General features: G+C 46.2%; 1 protein-coding gene across 1 annotated transcript in view; it reads left to right on the top strand.

Moving 5' to 3' along the window:
* WIPF1 (WAS/WASL interacting protein family member 1) overlaps positions 1,521-16,806 on the top strand; it is a 128,136-nt gene continuing 112,850 nt past the window's right edge. Inside the window, exon 1 of the mRNA XM_018064887.1 lies at positions 1,521-1,671. The gene's annotated coding sequence lies outside the window, so the exon portion shown is untranslated. The remainder of the gene's footprint in view (positions 1,672-16,806) is intronic.

Here is a 16,806-nt window from a genome sequence, read left to right as displayed (position 1 = left end):
CTTATTGTTGTTTAGTTAGTAAGTTGTGTCCAACTCTTTTGTGACACCATGGACTGTAGCCTGCCAGGCTCCTCTGTCCATGGGATTTTCCTGGCAAGAATACTGCAGTGGGTTGCCATTCCCTTCTCTAGGGGATCTTCCCAACCCAGGGATCGAACCCGTGTCTCCTGCATTACAGGCAGATTCTTTACCATTAAACCACCAGGGAACCCAGGGCAAAAACTGAGACAGAGAGCTGATGGGAGGCAGCTCCTGGGCTTAATTTCCATGATTGTGATTAAGTGCTAATGATTTTTTTCTCAAGTCTGGAATAATATACTAATATATGAAATCAATTGTCTTCATTTTATATAAAACATAATATATGCATATCATCATAGAAATGGTTGAAAAAGGAAAGCTTCCAATGATGGAATGATGAAGTATACAGTGAAGCTTTAAAAGATGGGTACTCTTAGGGACAAAATTTGTCATTGAGAAGTTTCCCATATTACTAATCTCTTTGTCAGAAGGATTACTATATCTGTTAAGAGCATGTCAAGGTACAAGTGCACACATGGGAACTGGCATAGGAGCAGACAGCTTAAAGTGAAGGATGGACCGACCACCTTCTTAGTGTAGGACATCAATTCCGAAGTGCATATATTCCCAACTTCTCTGCTTTCATTTAAGGGGATACACGGCCTTGATATATTAGCACTATAATTGAATGGTTATTGTATTAATGATAACTTGTTCTTTTCAAATGCACACGTTCTAACATGCGTCGTCTTAGTGAGTGTTAACTTTTCTTTGGAGCCTGGAGGTGGCGGCTTTCGGAGCCGGCCACTAACAGCTCAAGCAAGAGAGGAGAACCTCAGCTTTCTCCAGATGTTTGCTGTAGATGCTACCGTATTTGAAGATGTGGGTGGCTGACGATAAATCCATCTCCACTAGGAGCAAAACTACTCAACCCCAGCTGGTTCTTGGTGGGGACAACGGGCATTTTCCACGAGAAGAGCAGCACAGCTTCCCCACGCAGTGGTCAGAGAGACAGATGCGGACAGACCCTGGGCCTCCGAGGGTGCCACTCCATATTAAAATTCATTTTTAAGATGCATTTGAATTTAAGGTGTCCGGAAGCACGATCCCTCTTTGGAGAGCAGAGAAGGCGAGGAGAAAGGGCTTCCGCTTGGGGTTGGAGAGGGGGCACCCCGACAGCGGAAAGCTGGAGAACTAGCAGTCCGTGGGGGAAAGGGCCCTCGGCTGGACACCCCTTCCAGTTCCCGCTCCTCTGCAAGCGCAGGGAGGTGGACGGAGCGACGCACGAGCCCCAGCCTCCTAATCGCCCCACTCCTGCCGTGTACCTCGGGGCTCGCCAGTCTGTGGGACGCAGAGCCTCAGCCCCAGGGAGCGCGGGCCCCAGGGAGCGCGGGCGCGGCGCGCAGAGAGGCGGGCGAAGGGCCGGCGGCGGCCTCGCCGCGCGTCCACATGTGGCGGGGCCGCGGGGCGGGGTGGGGGGAGCCGAGGGGGAGGGTTTACATCCCGCGAAGTTCCCGGATGGTCTCAGCCTCCCGGCGCTGAGCGCTTTTCCTGCCCGGCCGGCTCAGCCCTACGGACCGGGGAGAAGTTTCCCAGAAAAAAATGCCCGGCGCGCCGCGGGGCCCTGGAGCCGCACGCAGCCGCTGCTCGGTAAGGGACGCGCCGCCGCCGCCGCCGAGAGTGCGATCGGGCTCCGGGGACTCAGGGCAGCGCCCCTGGAGACCCTCGCAGCCGCGGGGACCCCGGGGAGGGGTCGGACTGGACGGCGGGGCAGGGCAGCGCGGCTCGGCGCCGGGTGGGCGCGGGCGGGGGCCGGGGAACGTCGGGGCTGCGTCCGCTGCGGGCGGGGGCGCGGGCGCGCGGTCTCCGGAGGGGCGCGACTCGGGCCCAGCGGATCGCGCGTCCTCCGGGTGCCGGCGGGTGGGGGAAGAGGGGGCCGCGGGCCGGTGGGCTCCGGACGCGGGCGTTTTCAGGGTTGGGCGCGCTGCTGGGCTCGGTCGAGCCTGGGGCCGCCCAGGGGTCTCGCCCCACGCTCGCGCCGTAGGTACCCGCTGCAGGGGCTTCGCGGGATGCGCTGGGGCGCGACTCCCCCTACTGCTTCCCAGCCCCAGCTCAGGCGGATGGGGGCTTTCGGGCATCCCCGGGGCCAGTTTCTGCTCTGGAGCCGCCTCGCCTTCTTCGCTAGGGAATTGTGCCCATCCCGCAATTCAGCTTCCCCAACTCTCCTCCCGCCGGGTGCCCCAGACTGCTGCTAGCGTCCCGGGCGCGCGTTCGATGTGTGCGGCGACCTTAGAGGACTTCCAATCCGTGTCAGCGCTTTTCTCCCGGGGCCTCTCCCGAACTTTCCGGACAGCTTCGCTGCAGTCTCACTCCCTCTGTTTTTTCTTTTTAAAAAAGAGAACAGTTAAAGTTGCAAGGATAAGTACAAGAAACCAGCTGACCCAGTCAGGGTGACCCAAATCTTCAGTTCGTGGTTAGACTTTGAACTTTTTGAGATTAACAAAGGGTGTGTCTGTGAGGAACCGAGCCTGGTTAGATCCTCTGGTCCTGCTGGATCCCGGAATAATACATATTCCTTCCTGGGCTCCTGACTTTATCTCAGTTCTCTGGGATGCGTCTCAGGTTGTCAGCAGTAACTGGATGGACTTGGTCCCTCTTTCTGAAGTGTGTGCCACTGTTGTCTCTTGGATGGTCGCTGGACCGCCGGCCGTGGCTAGTCGCAGACTTAAGGCGGTGCAGCCACGGAGCCCTGGACAGAGTCCCGCCCGTGGTGGGTTTTCTTTTGCCAGTTTCCCAACACAGTTCCAAAACAATTCTGTAGCTTCAGTTTGAGTCATTGGCATATTTTTCCCTTTCAAAAATGCCTTTTTCTGTAACGGATAAAATAACTGCAAATAATTTTCATTAGGCCATCAGTGTGTGTGTGCTCAATCGTGGCCGTTGCTTTGCAGCCCTATGGACTGTAGCTGGCCAGGCTCTTCTGTCCATGGAATTTTCCGGACAAGAATTCTTGAGTGGGTTGCCATTCCCTTCTCCAGGAGATCTTCCGGACCTAGGGATTGAACCTACCTCTCCTGCATTGGCAGGCAGATTCTTTATTTACCACTAGCGTCACCTGGGAAGCCCTAACCCTTCTTTAGGGTGCTTATAACTCTGCCTTCCACTCTTGCTGTGTATCTTTACCTGCCTGATATCTCCTGGTTGAGTCTCTCAGGGACTAAATCCTCAGTCACTTGTTGAGTGGAACTGTGCAGAGTAGACTCTGCAGATGTTATTAAAATCATCTTCTTCCTCGGGACCGACCCAACTTTTGCCATAGCTTTGGTTCCCTGCTGCTGCTGCTGCTAAGTCGCTTCAGTGGTGTTTGACTAACAGAAACATTTGTAAGCAAGTTAGGATCAGATTCTGATACATTTAGAGACAATGGGGTTACTTCCAGGGGTGGAGATTTATGCCTTCTTTCACTTGTTTGTTCATTTCACCAATTAAATGTCTACTGGGTGTTCAACCACTTTCTGGTTGCTTAGGCATATCCTGGGCTTTCCTGGTGCCTCAGATGGTAAAGAATTCACCTGCAATGAGGGAGACACGGGTTCGATCCCTGGATTGGGAAGATCTCCTGGAGAAGGGAATGGCTACCCACGCCAGTATTCTGGCCTGGAGAATTCCATGGACAGAGGAGCCTGGCAGGCTACAGTCCATGGGATCACAAAAGAGCCGGACAAGACTGAGCGACTTCCACTTTCACTTTCGGCATATCATGCATGTTAGGTGTGCCTTGAGCCTCACTTATCTCATCCAAGAATTGGGGTTGATAATCTGCTCTTCCTCCATCTCTTGGTGCGAGGTTCAAGTGGAATAATGACAATGACATGTGAAACAGCAGAAAGCAGCACAGTACAGGGCAGTGACGAGAAGGTGAGGCGCCTTTACCTTTTAAACTTACTGTCTTGTACTGTCTTAGTTGCCCAGGCCAGGGATGAGCCCGCTTTTTTGGGAAGTATTTCTTATTTGGTCTGTGTCACTGCCTTAAATATTTCAGGATGGTCCTCACTATGGTTGTAATTCTAGGAACCTAGAGGGTTTTTACATTGCACATCAGGAGAACAGAATTAAACCAAAGTGCCTTTTTGTTGTTGTTGCTGTAACCTCTTCACTTTTAAGCATCTATTGTTTGGATTCCTGTCTCCCAGCCATCATCTTCCTGAAGCCCACCCTCCCATGAGGTCTACCAGATTCCTCATGATTTTCATACAGAGGTTTCTCTACCACCGTGCCCCAGCAATCCACAATTATGCTACAGTGCTGGAAGGTTGGAGAAGGCATTGGCAACCCACTCCAGTACTCTTGCCTGGAAAATGCCATGGACGGAGGTGCCAGTGGGCTGCCGTCTATGGGGTCGCACAGAGGTGGATACGACTGATGCGACTTAGCAGCAGCAGCAGCTGGAAGGTTTGATGGGCCTGGTGAATAAGCAGGGCCCGCATATGTGAATCAAGTCACAGGTGAAAACAAGCAAGATGCTCATTTGGCACTGAGGGTTCCTTTTGGGGATCACTGTTGTGTTCTGTGTCAGGGGGAGAAGAAGAGACCTGACTCAGAAGGAGGTGAAATTTGGCCCTGAATGCTTACCTTCTGGTGGAGATGAGATACGGGTTGGAACAGCAGGAATGCAGGGCAGAATTTGGTAAATAAGATGAAAAAAAGGTACAGATGAAATACAGGGAATGTAGAGGAGGATGAAATTACTTCCAGCTGGAGGGAGTCAGTCTCCCTTCATTTGTCCATCTAACAAGTGTTTAAAGTGTCCGCCGTGTGCCAGGCCTGGGGAGATTCGTGGGCATGTGTACACTGTGTTCCATCTTCCTTGCTCCAGTCAAGGAAACGTGCAGCTGTCTCCTTCCTGGAAGAAATAAACACTTTCTTACCCACTTCATTGCCCAGCCCAACATCTGTCAATTGTTCCTTACCATGTAGAGATTGTAATCAGGTTAAAATAATTAACACTGTCTCTTGTATACTTTGGAATAATAAAAACTCTGAGGCTCACCAGTTCCCCAGAACACCTTCAGTTAGCTGAGTAATGCTTTGCCACCTGGCACACTTTAACCAGTATTGCAGTGTTCGGTCCTTAGTCAAGGGTGACTTCTAGAGTCTTGATTCTATAAGGCTGGGGTGAGGCCCAGGAATCTATTTTTGAAAGCCCCCCAGGTAGTACTGATGTCATACCACCTGCAAAATTCTGCAAAGGTAAAAGCATGGGCCAGGACGTCAGGCAGAGCTTCCAGTCCCAGCTCTGTCTCTTACATGTCCTGCAACTTATGCTTCTTTATCTGTAGTATCAGAGTAACCGTCTCTGCCGTTGGGGTTGTGCTGAGGGTCGGATGATGTCATGGGTGTGCCTCACTTGGCAGATTATCCAGGACAGCGCTGCTGCTAGGCATCTGTGGGTCTTTATTAGCATCAGTGTTAGCTGGTATAGAACACTGGGTTGGTATTCTCCTTTCCATATGGAACTACAAAAAGAGCCTAAACACAGGAACTGCTTTTTATATAAATTACCGTGTAATAATCCCTCCGCCGTCTGCAGTCAACGGAGCATTTCACAGTGATCACCTCATGGATTCTCTTCATAGCCGAGGAGGAGGGATGTTACAGAGGAGGATGTCAGTATGGGCGGAAGGGGGGCTGCCAGCCTGTGGTATCTGCTCAGCCACTCGAGCTGCTCGCCGAGATGACCGGGGCAGCTAAGGTGGGGGGCCACAGTGGGGCAGGAGGAGAGTGCTACCTCCTGCCACTTTGGCACCGGGCAGTACCAGGGTAACGTTTTGCGGTGGTCGGTCACACAGTGGTCATTGTCCACGTGGGATGACCAGGGGGTCTGCCTGCTCCAGGCCGAGCTGCTTTGGTCACAGGTACAGCACCCACGTCCACAGGGTGGGGTAGCACTGCTCTCGTGTTCTGTGATGGCCAAGCCTGCTCGGCGTCGCAGGCTTCAGGTCAGGCATCCATACTTGTGGAGACGTAAAAAATAATTGACTTTGCTAATAATCAGTAAAAGAACATAGCTAAAGTAAGTAAACAGGCAACACAATCATCTACAATTTTCATTAGTTCAGAAGTTTCAGAAACATGGTTCATATTGTGAAACCATGTTGCTGTGATGTTGTATGAGTAGTCATCCCTCAGTATCTGAGGAGGGGTGGTCCAGGACCTCCTGTGGAGGCCAAAGTCTGCAGGTGTGGAGGGCTGACTGTAACATTTTAGCATTGCCTACTAGCCACCAGGCTTCCCTGGTGGCTCAGATCATACAGAATCTGCCTGCAATGCAGGAGACCTGGCTTCAATCCCTGGGTTGGGAAGATCCCCTGGAGGAAGCATGGCAACGCACTCCAGCATTCCTGCCTGGAGAATCCCATGGACTGAGGAGCCTGGTGGGCTACAGTCCATGGAGTCACAAGAGTCTAACACGACTTAGCAACTAAACCACCCAAAAGAAGAATTAGCTAAAATAAACGGGAGACACGATCACCGACGAATTTTAGTGGTTTCAATGAACATGGTTCACATTGTAAAAACATGCTGAAATGCTTAACAAAAGCTGAAATGCTCTCCTAAAGTTTGTTTCTTCCTCTTCTTGGTAAATTCTAATGGCTGGCTGTCTGGGCCTCACCTGTATCTCAGAATCCACTTTATTCTGTTCTGGAATCATTTGCATGTGCTTTTTTTCTTTTTCCTTGTTAGATTGGAGACTCTCTGGAGGCAATACATTAAAAAAACTTAAAAAATATTCTCTCAGAAATAGTAGGTTCTCAATTAACATTTGTTGAATGGCAGGTTATTTGTACCACTCTGGTTGTGAGATTTGAAGTGAGTGAATTTTTTTATGAAGACAAAGTAGATCTTGATGTTGATTTGTGAAGATGCTGGGGAACAAGTTTCATTTCATTCTAAGAGTGATTTCATCCTTCACCATGAGTGATCTGTGTACAACATTACTTTTTATCACATACATAATTATCTTTAAATGCTGTTTATCTGTATATCTTCCAAGTGAATAATAACAATGACCCTAATAATAAAGAAACAAGATCGTGGTCTGGTGGGGAATATGGGAATTATTATTGTAGAACTTAAGAAGTAACATTTCCTGATCTAATACCTGTATGTGGTTCACTTCCACATTAGTGAGATTTTGGACTCTCCCACCCACCGATTTTTCCATCTTTTTCTTTTCTTTTTTTCTTTTACATCACTTGCAATGTGAAACTTGAGAAAGGAGTATAAGCAGAATTGAAGGACACCAGCCTCTCCCCAGACGGCCACAGATTCTTTTGTATTTGGAAGATAAATAGTTCTCTTAGGTAAGAGCTGTCTGCAGGAGGAAGGAAATTGTGAATAAAATGGAAAATTGAGGTCCAAATAGTTTCCTGAGCCAGAGGAATCAATTACAGTTTTAAATAAAAGTTAGCTTTATGTAATTTCTATTTTTCTCCAGGCAACACACATCTATATATGTTTGTGTATATTTATGTTGTTGTCGTTGTTCAGTCGCTCAGTCATGTCCGACTCTTTGCCACCCCACGGACTGCAGTGTGCCAGGCTTCCCTGTCCTTCACCATCTCCTGGAGCTTGCTCGAGCCCCTGTCCATAGAGTTGGTGATGCCATCCAGCCATCTCATCCTCTGTCGTCCCCTTCTCCTGCCTTCAGTCCAGGTGGCCAAAGTATTAAACATTCAGCTTCAGCGTCAGTCCTTCTAATGAATATTCAGGATTGAACATCTATGCACATTGACATTATTTAAATTTAATTTTCTCTCATAGACAGTACTTGATTACCTTAAATATTGTGTATGTAATGTGTACACCTTACCTCACTGTAACAGCTAAACATGGTTTGATTACATTCCTCCTGTTCTCCCTCCTCCACTCCTCTTATTGGAGATCGTGTTTTATGGATATTTGCATTTTGATTGCCTGATTTTTTTAGTATTTCTTGGACATATTGCTACTATGTTGTTAGTAGCTGCATGGGATTCTACTGTTGGGTGAATATATATGCCTGTTCACTGACCATCTTCCCAGCTGTTAGCTCTTGCTAATGATGCCCAGACAACTCGTCCACTGAGTCAAGTTAAAGAACCAGCCAATTCAGTGACAGCATCAGTATAATTATAAAACAGACCAAATCAGCAGTTAGTTGAATTTCTTGCTGTTCAACTACTTGTGTGTCACCCAGCCCATTTCTGAAACTTCCCAAGCATTTTTCTGTAGACATAAGCAGGAGATAAGATCTCTTGACTGAAGATTTAGGCCTGGGAAGGACCGAGAAAGAAATCTGGCTACATCTTAGAATGATGTCATTTTAAAGTGTAGAATATGTTAACAAATAATATTTCAGGAAACTGGGAAATGTTTTTTCCCTTAGGCATAGGGGAATAGATTTTGAAAGCAGAGAACCTTTAGACTTTGGAGACTATCTTAAAAAAACATGTACCCTAGCTGTGTTTTTTTTTTTTTTTTTTTTTTTCAAAAAATGTAAACAGTGAGATCAGTGTCTTAACCACAATAGCCTTGTGTTATGGGGATGGATATTTAAAGAGTGGAGGCAGTCAGATCAGCCCAAGATAAAAGGGGAAAGAAATGGGCTGTTCTTGAAGAGGCTTATATAATGTAAGCAGAACATATATGTGCTGTGGGAGGGACTTTCAGGAAAGACTAGGGTGATGGATGGGGAGAAAAAAGGGGAGCAGGAAGGATAAAAGACAAAACCAGTTATCTTTCCCAAGCCCCAGAAGGCAGGCTGAGGGACACTAAGTTGAGTTTTCAGATGGTACTGAAATTTCTAATTCAAAAATTGAGTAACTAGAAAAAGGCAAAAGAGTTGAGATCTTTTTAAAGAAAATCTTTCAGAAGTAGTAATTTACTTTAGCAGTGCCTTTTCCTATCTATTAAAGCCAGAATTTGATTGTCATGCATGGTTTTAAACAGGGGTCCCCAACCTCTACTTTCCTTGTAGCTCAGCTGGTAAAGAATCTGCCTGTAATTTGGGAGACCTGAGTTTGATCCCTGGGTTGGGAAGATCCCCTGGAGAAGGGAAAGGCTACCCACTCCAATATTCTGGCCTAGAGAATTCCATGGACTGTATAGTCCGTGGGGTCGCAAAGAGTCAGGGACAGGCTGAGCGACTTTCACTTTCACTTTTTCCCCAACCTCTGGAGTGTAATGCCTAATGATCTGAGGTGTAGCTGATGTAATAATGATAGAAATAAAGTGCACAATAAATGTAAAGCATTTGAATCATCCCCAAATCATCTCCTACCCGCCGGTCTGTGGAAAAGTTGTCTTTCACAAAACTGGTCTCTGGTACCGGAAAGGTTGAGGATTGATGGTAAGATACAACCCAAAGCATCAGTTTAGAGAATCTCAGATTTTGTGGGTAAAATTCCACATTGTTCTTTTCCCTAGAGTTGTAGCACTGTTTAAAAAAAAAAAAGCCTCACATGTTATTTGAGACAAAATTAAAAGTTAGATCATTGTTAACATTGGGAATTACTTTACTTTGCGTGATACTTTACAAAGCTATTGGAGCTAGAACCTTATTAATTAAATATTGTAAACCTTCCCCCTTAATCTTTTCCCTTTGATGAGGAACTGGGAGAACAAAAAGAAAAAAACAATTCTCAAGTTGGTTAAAGGACTGTACAGGAGTTATTACGGCATTATTTTCACTGTAGCATTCCTTTCTGTACAGGATTATTGTATACATCATCTCTGCTGTGATGAAACATGTCCCTTTTGTTAACCACCAAGCCAGGTTCTCAGTCTTTATAATTCGGTCTTTGCTTCCTTGTTTTTGCTGAAAATATGTTTCTTATCACTTAAAAAAATATAGTTTTTACCTTGTTGAGATTATTAAAGTGTTATGTGCTTGACGTAAATAAGATACATGAGAAAGCAGTATACAAAGAAAAAGTTTGTAAGTTTTCTCCTATGTCTCTCAAATCTAAACTTGAGGTAATTGATATTATCAATTTGGGATATGCCCTTCTTTTTCTCTTTGCTTATAAAACTATATACAAATATATATGTAAATATATCTTTCTATTAAGAATAGAAACATTATACACATTAGGCTACATGATTTTTAAATTATGGTATAATTGACATATAACATTGTATAAGTTCGAGGTATTCGACACATTGATTTGATTCACTCATGTATTGTAATATATTACCACCATGAGTTCGCTAATACCTCCATCATGTCATGAAATTATTATCTTTTTTCGTGTTGAAATCATTTAAGATCTAGTCTCTTAGCAACTTTCAAGTATTTAAAGAAATGTTAACTGTAATCACAATCCTGTTCGTTAGATCCCTAGAATTTACTCATCTTCCGACTTCAGCCTTATAACCTTTGACCAACATTCTCTTACTCCCTCCCCCCAGCAGCCCCGGTAACCATCATTCGACTCCTTTTCTACAAGTTCAGCTCTTTTCAGTTTCCGCAAATAAGTGAGACGATACAGTATCTGTCTTTTTTGGAGTGGTTTCACTTAGCAAAATGCCTTCAAGATTCGTCCATGTTTTCACAAATGGAAGGATTTCCTTCTCTCTCTCGGCTGAATAATATTCCAGTTACGTGGGTGTAAGACAGAGATTGTCTGTATCCATTCATCCGTTGATGGACACTTGTTTCCTTATATTGGCTATTGTAAAGAATGCTACTATAAATATGGAGGTGAAGATATCTTTTTGCTATCCACAAGAGTTTTTTTCACATAACAGAACATTATAGACATTCCCTCCAAATTAAAAATTCATTTATATTATGGCTGATTAATATTCCATAATTTAACCATTCAAATTGTTTCAAGTTTCGTGCTACTACAGTTCTTCCCTGTACATCCTTGTGTTCTGAACAGAAGCTTTGATTTCTGTCAGAGTCCCTAAAGTGGTATTACTTGCTAAAGTGAAAGTGAAGTCGCTCAGTCGTATCCAACTCTTGGCAATCCCATGGACAGTAGCCTGCACCAGGCTCCTCCATCCATGGGATTTTCTAGGCAAGAGTACTGGAGTAGGTTGCCATTTCCTTCTCCAGGGAATCTTCCCGACCCAGGGATCGAACCCAGGTCTCCCTCATTGTAGACAGACGCTTTACCGTCTGAGCCACCAGGGAAGTCCTTACTTGCTAAAAGCTGTAGTAATTCAGTCTTACTAAAACTATTTGAAAATATCTGCTTCCCCACATCCTTGCCAATGTAATTCATTTTAGAAGTATAAACTTTATAATCTCTTTTTCCTGTTTTGTTTCACAGTATTTCTTTCGGGAACACTTGTCACTTAAAAAAAAAATTCCATTCATTTGAAGTATTCATGCCCTCTCTTTTCCTGAAGTTTCTAAGGTGCATATGGTCTGTCTTCTAGACCCGGAGAAGAGAAGCCTCAGCCTAAACTCACCGAGCTTAATTGTTCTGTATCGAAATGAAACAAAATACTTGATATCTGCATATAACAAAGTCAGTATAGATCTTTTGATTCCGTTTTCTCTTTTTGAAATATGTAAGAAATTGTCTCAGGAACTATAAATGTTTTAACAGGAAAAAATGGAAACTTATAAAATGCAAAGATGGGAAATTTTAAAGGAGTTTTAAGCTTGCACAACTAACTGTTTCCCTCTTGACTCTTAAAGTCTGAAAACAAGCATTCTTTGAGAGCATTAGTTATGTTATGCTGAATTACATCAAGAGGAAAAAGTGAATCACAGCAGATAGGAATTTAGACCTGGAGTGTGACTGAAAGCCCCTGCTCTTATGCTCCTGCTTGTTTTTCTGGGAGTTGAGGCTCGATTCCACTGCTCCTGTCCTTGTAGTTGCTGAGTTCATTATAAAATTATTTGTATATAACTCCAGCAGTACATTGACTAATCAGAAACAGCTGTACAACTGGATTCGTTTATATGAACAGAATAGCTAAATCAATCCGCAAAATTTCTTGTATTCGATGAGGTCGGGCCAACATTGTGTAGCCCAGAATAATAACAGTGCTTTGTAACTAACCTGACACAGATGGCAAAAAGATTGTGTCTGGGCAGCAGACGTTGGAACCGAAAATTAAGAAAGCTTGCGAGCCCTTGATGTCTCCCATAATAAATTGTTGCTGTCTTTTTAATGTGAGTGTTTTAAAGGCTAGAAAACTTCACAAAGGGATGTCCCGTTTAGGAAAGAACACATCTGAATTGGACCCTCTGAGGAGAGCTGTGTCTCCTGAATGAGGTGGAATTGTCCAGATCAGTGTCCCCGGAAAGATAAGTTTGTACTTCCTGCCAAACTGTCAGGGCCAAAATAAGCCAAGGGCCTCCTGCTGGGAAATGCCCACAGACCAGATGGGCTCACTGGCACGTCTCCCTGGAGGGAGCCTCGCTGCCTTAGGGAGAAATGCATGGCCCCCAGTGAGACTGAGGCTGAAGTCCTGGCATAACACAGCCAGAGGAATTCCTCAGAATGCGTGCCTTTGCAGAGCCCAAAGGTCCACCAGAGCTGAGTGAGCTCAAAGAATGCAACCTCGTCCGTGTGCTTCTCACTGTTAGTCTTAAGGCGGACTTCAGTGCAGTCACGTGTGAAGTCTGATGAGAACAGAAAGATCTCTAGACCTTGAGTCTGCAGGGCTGGCCCAGTCCTACAGGACTCTGAACTCTCCACCTCTCAAAAACACAGGTCTTTCTCAAGGCCAGAAATCCGCTGGCCCCCAACTTGCCAGAGTCCTAAGGCCGGACTGGGTTCTGGGTACCTGCTTGGCCTTGGTAGGGAAATGCGTTAGGTTTTAGCCAAAGTGACAGTGAGGGAAGGTGTTGCCTGGGGGGAACTGGGCACTGATCACAGTTTGGGGATTTGCAAACACTCATCTTCTTGGGGCTCCCATATGCTGTTGCCTGAGGGCATGGGTCCCTACTGCCCTACCTTCACTTTCACTCTGCCCCTGTTCTTGGATGTCCCTCAGTCCTCAGAGATAGACTCTTGAATGTCAAGTCACTTCCATGTTAAGACCTGATATCAACTAGCTCATTTACTTAATTGCTTTTGCACTGAATCCCCTGCTAAAGGTAGAGGAGTAAAGTGAGAGGAGCTGTAGGAGCCCTGCTGCTGCTGCTGCTGCTCAGTCGCTTCCGTTGCGTTCGACTCTGTGCCACCCCATTCACGGCAGCCCAGCAGGCTCCGCTGTCCCTGGGATTCTCCAGGCAAGAACGCTGGAGTGGGTTGCCATTTGCTTCTCCAATGCATGAAAGTGAAAAGTGAAATCACTTCAGTCGTGTCTGACTCTGTGCGACCCCATAGATGGTAGCCCACCAGGCTCTGCCGTCCCTGGGAGTCTCCAGGCAAGAACACTGGAGTGGGTTGCCATTTGCTTCTCCAATGCATGAAAGTGAAAAGTGAAAGTGAGGTCACTTCAGTCGTGTCTGACTCTGTGCGACCCCATAGACGGCTGTCCACCAGGCTCCGCCATCCCTGGGAGTCTCCAGGCGAGAACACTGGAGTGGGTTGCCATGAAGCCATAGACTAGGCGTTTACCACTTGTTTTATAATCCCAGCTTTGTTGCCTAGTCATCGTATGACCTTGACAGCAATAAAGTGCTGTGCAAAGAGTAAAGGAATTTGTAAGAATGGGGAGAAGGGTGAGGCTAGGATGTCTGCAATGCCTGTGATGGGCACACACCTGACGTCTTCAGATAAGGTGCTTCTAAACAGTTCAGTTGTTAACAGTTTAACTCATCAGTTGGAAAGTCGGTTTAAGTCTGAAATGTTACTTTACCTGTTTTTGACTAAGTATTTGATAAATAAGGGAAAGAAATAGATGTCATATTTCTCATTAGCTAATAGGGTGGCTGTATTATGTGTAACTCATAGGGTTCTTCATTTATACTCAAATTTTATTTTATTCTTAGAAAACGACCATTAGATTATCTTGTAATGTTATTTGTGGGAGTAAGATATGAGCCAGATAAGTCCAGGTATGTCTGGCAGATCTTGTTTTTCTTAAATCCAGTGAAAATCACACTAGCTCACATGTGCCTACACTCATCCATTATACGCACCTTATTCTGTATTAGTGCACACATGGTCCTAACCCATCTGCCACCCACAGGTGCATGTACACACACACACACACACACGTGTCTTTGGCTTACCCCTTTTAAAGAACGCTTCAGATAGAACCAGGTAGTACCTATTCTAAACGTTGCTGGGAAAACACGTATTGCTGAGTTTTGTATACATTATCAGCTTTTGCAAATTCTCAGAAGGCAGAGGCTATTGCTCAGTCATGTGCCCTTTGTATAGTCTCAGACCAAGCATTGTATGCAGGTGAATGTACGTGTGTGCTTCAGGTGTTCCCTTTGCTGGTGGGGATTCCCCAGGGGGTGGGGAAAAATGTCCGCATGGGGCTTTCCCTTGGGAGTTCTGCAGTGGCCGCTGATGGGCGGTTGTGACCACTGCTGGTTGAGTCTTTTGTTTGTGTTTCTTACTCCTGGTCTGAGGAGCAACACATTGCTGTTTTGGCTCAGAGGCAGATCATCTTGGATGGCACCCAAGAAACTGCACACTGCTCTTGCTTCTTGAGATTGGTGCTGACATTCCAGGGCCTTCAGCTGTGCGTAGAAAGATCCTGGACTGACACACTGGTAAATGGGGCTCCTGTGAACTCTTTGCTCTACAGAGAGGTTAGACAAACTTGTCTACTTGGGAGGGCTTCCCTGGTGGCTCAGCGGTAAAGAATCCACTGGCAATGCAGGAGCCTCAGGGGACACGAGTCCGATCCCTGGATCAGAAAGATCCCCTGGAGGAGGAAATGGCAACCCACTCCAGTATTCTTGCCTGAAGAATCCCACGGACAGAGGAGCCTGGCGGGCTACAGTCCATAGGATCACAAGGAGTTGGACGCGACTGAAGTGACTTAGCATGCACCCATGAGCCCATACACGTCTACCTGGGAAGCCAAACCTTAGTACTGGTGTCCGAGGGAGCCCAACCACCATTTGCAGATAAGGTTGTGACGAGGAGAAGAAACTTTCTGAGTTCCAACCCAGATGCCCACGGGAAGATGGAGGCCTAGTAAAATTTCCCCTTTGTCCCCTTCAGCTCTAGCCTTAGCAATACGGAGGGAGAGAGGAAGTGGGAGGAAGTTCTGGTGGTGGAGAGAGTGCAGAGGTCAGCAGTGACCGCAGGAAGAGGATCTGCTGGTTCTGAGCTAAAGGGAGAAGAAGCCCCAGCAGTGGGAGTGAAGGGACATGGATCCTGAGCTTGAATCCTCTGCAGGGTGAGAAGCTTCCTGACCTAAGACGGTTGCTGGGTGGGGGCCCTGGCAGGGCAGGGAAACATGGGGAGCTGGAGAAGGCTGTGGCTGCCCTTAGAAAGAAGTCATTAGGAAGCAGAAACAACAGGCTGCCTGCCTTCTCTTGTTCACTCACAGAAGTCAGGAATGAATTATTCTGCTTCTGATTTCTAGTAATGATGCTCGGACAAGCAGTAAATAATAACAGCATCTAATATCATCAATATTACTTAGTATGTGCCAGGTAATGTTCTTGGCGCTCTGAATTAACTCACTGAGTCCACATAGCTACCCCGTGAGGCAGGCACAATTATCTTCATTTTAGGTGAGGAATTTGAGGTTAGCCAGCTTGCCCAAGTTCACATGGCTAACGTGGCAGAGGCAAGAGCCCATCCAGTCCATTTGGCTTCAGAGCCTGTGCTGAGCCACGATACCCACTGGCCTCTTCAATGAAGGAGATTCGATAGTAAAGGACCTAGGTGGCCCCAGTTTTCTTCATGCAGATGGTTGACCACTGATACAGTGTTCTGGGGAAGTAACCTGGACTTCCTGTTTCTCTGCATACTTCTGGGTTAGTGTCACCAATGCATTGCAAAAAGGACAGCCAGGAAAAATAAAGACCAACAGCTGAGCTATCAGCAGAAAGATCTGCTCTTTGCATGGTGTTCGGAGTCCCACCTTAACTTTACTCTAAATCACCCAACTTAATACCTGACACCCGTCACAGCCATACATTCTCAGTGACCCCTAAGAATTCAGCGGTCTCTAGTGAGGAAGAAAATCTTCCCAGAGTGTCACAAATGCTGCCTAGTATCAGTGACTAGTGACACGATGGTCTTAAGAATAAATGAATGACGTTCAGCCCGTGGGGAAAGAGTATAATATTCAACTATAAAATGCAGCATCTCATTCCAGTGTTAGACATGGGAAGCCAAGTGAAGATGAAGACCATTTTGCCTAACTTTCCATTAGAATGAGAACCTCAGAGAAGTTACTTTCTCAAGGCCAGTGGCTAGTTGGTAAGAGAGTTGAGACAAGAACCCAGGTCTGGACCCAAGTTCCAGTCCAGTTCTCTCTCCCCTGCCTGAGATTGCATACAATATTCTGTAAATGATTTTCTTGGCAAATTACAGATGAAACATAGAATGGTCTGTTTCTTTCTGAGGCGGGGCCAAGATTAGCATTGCCTTACAGATGTAAGGGATGCAGCTGGACACCTCCTTCAGGTACAGCGCGCAGTAAACCCAGGTGAGGAGAAGGCCAGGCAGGCTCCCAGGCGCAGCTGCTCCTGGGGAGTTTGCAGTGCCGAGCCTTTGCTTTCTAGGTGGTCCCCAGCACCCTCTGCTCAAGGCAGTTGTTTGGAGGTAAAGGGATCACACTGACTCGGTTTATAGCAGAATTCTGTGAGGGACATGAGGGAGAAGAGGAAATGGTTCTTTTTCTGTCCATAGTGAA

Source organism: Capra hircus, chromosome 2 (genome assembly GCF_001704415.2).
Source record: "Capra hircus breed San Clemente chromosome 2, ASM170441v1, whole genome shotgun sequence".
Lineage (NCBI taxonomy): Eukaryota > Metazoa > Chordata > Mammalia > Artiodactyla > Bovidae > Capra > Capra hircus.
The sequence above is the reverse complement of the archived record's forward strand: the minus strand, read 5'-3'. Positions and strand labels throughout refer to the sequence as shown.